Source organism: Chrysochloris asiatica, unplaced genomic scaffold, assembly GCF_000296735.1.
Source record: "Chrysochloris asiatica unplaced genomic scaffold, ChrAsi1.0 scaffold00252, whole genome shotgun sequence".
Lineage (NCBI taxonomy): Eukaryota > Metazoa > Chordata > Mammalia > Afrosoricida > Chrysochloridae > Chrysochloris > Chrysochloris asiatica.
In genome coordinates this window covers 2,083,229-2,087,548 of record NW_006408770.1, presented here as the reverse complement: position 1 = coordinate 2,087,548, position 4,320 = coordinate 2,083,229, and the positions used below count along the sequence as shown (strand labels likewise).

At 42.1% G+C, this 4,320-nt stretch overlaps 1 pseudogene; it reads left to right on the top strand.

Moving 5' to 3' along the window:
• The first annotated feature begins 1,636 nt into the window (after window positions 1-1,636).
• Window positions 1,637-3,084, top strand: LOC102842187 (annotated as a pseudogene).
• Window positions 3,085-4,320: the final 1,236 nt, after the last annotated feature.

Genomic DNA, 4,320 nt, shown 5'->3' with positions numbered 1-4,320 from the left:
AGTATGGTTGATGAGTGACGCTGGGGTTTGTTTTTTCCCTTTCAGTGCGTTCTACCAAACATTCAGGGAAGAGCTGTTACCGATTCTACTCAAATTATTCCAGAATATAGAAGAGGATGGAAAACTTCCTAATACTTTTTATGAAGCAAGCATAACCCTCATACCAAAACCAGGGAAGGACATAACTAAGAAAGAAAATTACAGACCAATATTCCTCATGAACATAGACGCAAAAATTCTCAACAAAATCCTAGACAACAGAATCCAGCAGCACATCAAAAAAATAAGACAGCCACTCTGGTAGGCGGAGGTGACAGCGCAGGAGTAAAGATGGAGGACTACCAGGCTGGTGAGATAAAGTGAGCAACATTGTAAAAGAGGCTATCAACACTGCCATTGGCGCTAACGCCTACCAACACAGCAAGGTGAATCAGTGGCGTACAAACGTCGTGGAGCAAACGCTTAGTCAACTCACCAAGCTGGGAAAGCCCTTTAATACATTGTGACCTGTGTCATCATGCAGAAGAACAGGGCTGGGCTGTTCCACGGACAGGAGCTGCATGGTGCATTGGAAGAACAAGACCATGTACTGCATTGTCAGCGCCATTGGGCTGTCCATCTAGTTCCTGCCCATGGCGGCTGCTTATTTCCATGTCCGGTTCCACCTTCCATCATCAGCCACAGAATCAGTGAACACGTTTTCTGTTTCTAAGCAGGGTTTTGTTTTTTTTTGTATACTTAGCACTCTCCAAACATAGAGAACAAAAACAAAAGGGCTGCATCACTCTGTGAATGTCACAAGGGAGCCTCTGGACCAACCCTTCCCCGGGGACCCAGAAACTGCTGCCACATATCTTAACTGAATATTTCTTCTCAAAGGTGATAAAACGAAAGTCGGCTAGAGCAAAGTTTCCTCTGCTCTCTGAAACAATTCAAATACACTAATTTTCCATACTTTGTACTTTTGTTAGAATAATAAATTATTCCAATTAATAATAATAATACACCATGACCAAGTGGGTTTCATAAAAAGGATGCAAGGATGGTTCAACATTAGAAAAACAATCAATATAATCCACCATATAAATAAGAAAAAGGAAAAGAATCACATGATCATATTGATTGATGCAGAAAAGGCATTTGACAAAATCCAACATCCATTCCTGATAAAAACACTCAATAAAGTAGGAATTGAAGGGAAATTCCTCAACATAATCAAGCCCATACATACAAAACCAACAGCCCACATCACTCTCAGAGGAGAGAAACTGAAAGCCTTCCCTTGCAAACTGGAACCAGACAAGGATGCCCTTTGTCACCACTCGTATTCAATATTGTTTTGGAAGCCTTAGCCAGAGCTATACGGCAAGATAGGGAAATTAAAGGCATATGAATTAGCAAAGAAGAAATAAAACTCTCTATTTGCAGACAATATGATCCTATATAAAGAAAACCCCAAAAGACTCAGTAAAGGCAGTTGATTTGGGGAACCTCCTAGAGACCGGTTTCTGCGGACCGAAAAAGACGAAACCAGTGCTCTCGCTTGCACATCAGGCTAGAAGCCGATGCCTATTGCGCCCAGAAGCCCCCTGTAGCGGGGCTGGATCATGAGTTTACTGAGCGGCCTCACGGCCTCGCTCCCTCACCGCGGTTGCCACTGCACTCCAGCAAGGCCAAAATGAAAAAGCTTTCGAAGAAGAGCCAGAATGAGAAGTACCGGCTGAAGTACCTGCAACTGCAGAAGACAGCCAAAGCCACGGTGTTCAAAAATGCTGCTATTTGTGATGAAATTGCTCGTCTTGAAGAAAAATTTCATAAAGCAAAAGAAGAAAGAAGGTACTTGCTAAAGAAGCTCCTCCAAGTTCAGGCTCTCACTGAAGGAGAAGCACAGCCTGCAACTCCTTCCCATAACTCCAGTTTGCCCCTGACATATGGTGTGGCCAGCTCTATGGGAGCAATACAGGGAGCTAGACCCATTTCTAGACCCAGCACTGGTGCTGAAGAACCATTTGGGAAGAAATCTAAGAAAGAGAAAAAAGAAAAAGGCAAAGAGAACAACAAACTGGAAGATACCTTGAGGAGAGATTATTTGTTCCAGTGGCTCAGATAATAAAGATAAAGACCTGGTACTACCTAGTAGACACATACAACCATGGATGCACTTAAACTCTCATCTGCTCCAGAAGCACCCCTAATAGCCTACAAGAAGCAAATGTATCAGAACTACTTCAAGTAGAGAAATTCCATTAGAACTGTTTAAATATTTAAATGCAAAGGGAACTGGCCGAGCCCTCCCCTATTCTGTGTGCCCAACTCTCTGAGTTCCTTAGATTCAGTGTTTCCTACAGACAGGGAAATGGGCTTTATGGCCTTTTTGAGCACACTTCTGACTTGGGAAACTCTTTATCCTAAAAATGAAGAAAGAGATCTCAAAAAGATTATCACTGACCGACCTGGCTTCCATGATGAATGTGCCATCTACCCTGTGGGCTACTGCAGTACTCGAGTATATGCCAGCATAAAGTCCCCAGACCAGAAGTGTCTGTATACCTATCAGATCAAGGATGGTGGTGTGCAGCCACAGTTTCCAATTGTTCCTGAAGATGATCCCCAGAATGCCATTGTCCACTCTTCTGCAGATGCTTGTCACACAGAACTGCTCAACACCATAAGTGCTTCTATGGGGAAGTTAATGCCGAACCTGATCTCTTTGGATTTTGTCATCCAACCATTCACAATCTGATCCAAAGTTGTCCAGGAGTTTGAAAATGTGTCAATTGCCAGTGGGTGAAATTTGATGTGTGTAAACCTGGAGATGGACAGTTACCCCCAGGACTACCAGAAAATGATGCTGCTATGAGCTTTGAAGTCTTTCAGAGACAGACCTTTGATGAGGATCAGAATGATCCCATTTTGCCAGGGCTTCAGCCTGCAACTTTTGTATCTTCTTACCAACGCATGTACCTGCCACACAAACCCCTGGTGGATACTTACCTGCAGCACTTGAAGTCTCCAGCACATGTAGCCCAACTCAATCTTCAGAATGAACAGGAAAGTAGCAGTGACACATCATTTTCATTCTGATGAATTTTTTAACTTAAAACCTAGAATACATGGAAGAAGACAGCAGCTCAAGAGTGAAGAAGATAACACATTTTATTATGCAAGTTCCCTTGGTAACACTTTTCCTTGGGCAGAAAAATCTTGAGCTTCTTTATTTCTAGTGAAAATTTCTTTTCACAGTTCTGCTTTCATTTTATAATCAAGATATAATTTCATTTGTTTAACAATTCTTGAGATAAACTTAACTCATTGATAAACTGGAGTGAGAGATACCTGCTGACTCATGAGGAAGTTGACTAAGATTCTGACACCCTCCTGCCCTTGCTTGATTCTAATCCTAATTCAATGGATATTAATTGTCAGTCCCTGAGACCTTGACTGCTGTTGTATTTCATGTCAGTATCATCAAAATCAAAACTTCTACTTTTACCGAAGCTGGAAAGTACTGTCCAGGGCACTCAGATCATCTTTCCCTTCACATTTTGCACATCTTTTGAGAGTCTCTTTAATTGTTTCTACATCCCCTCTGTGGCTCCTTATTGGAGATTGTGCATTTAAGTGCAACATAGTGAAACCACATAAATTCATTTATGATGTGACTAAGGATTGATTTTTTTTTCAATAATGCAACCTTTAGGAACCCTGGTGACACAATGATTAAGTGTTTAGCTGCTGAGAAAAAGGTCTGTGGTTTAAACCCACCAGTTGCTCCACTGGAGAAAAGACCTGGAGATCTGCTCCCATAAAGATTATAGCCTAGGAAACTCTCTGTGGCAGTTCTCTGCCCCATAGGGCCACTGTGGGTTGGAATCCACTCGGGCACAACATCATAACCTTGCATTCTATGCAACTGAATTTTCTGAACTCTACTTGTATCATTAAGGTTTACTGTATCATCTAATTCTGATCAGCACAACTCTCCATAGTACCTGAAAGGTTACCTTAACTATTCATCCACCATGGCTGGCTGGAATGGGAGCAAACAAAAGGTCTTGGGAGTAGACCAAAACCAAATCCACTGCCATCAAGTCGATTCTGACTCATAGCAACCTTATATACGATTTCTGAGACTAAATCTTTATGGGAGCAGACAGCCAAGAGGATTGAACCACTGCACAAAAGTAATATTTGTATCTTAAGTAATACATCTAACCAGCAGAGGGCGAGGGCATCAGACAGCAGGTCTGGATCACACCACACATGATGGTGTGCCATGAAGTTGATTTCCTAAGGCTGTAAATCTTTACAGGAGCAGAA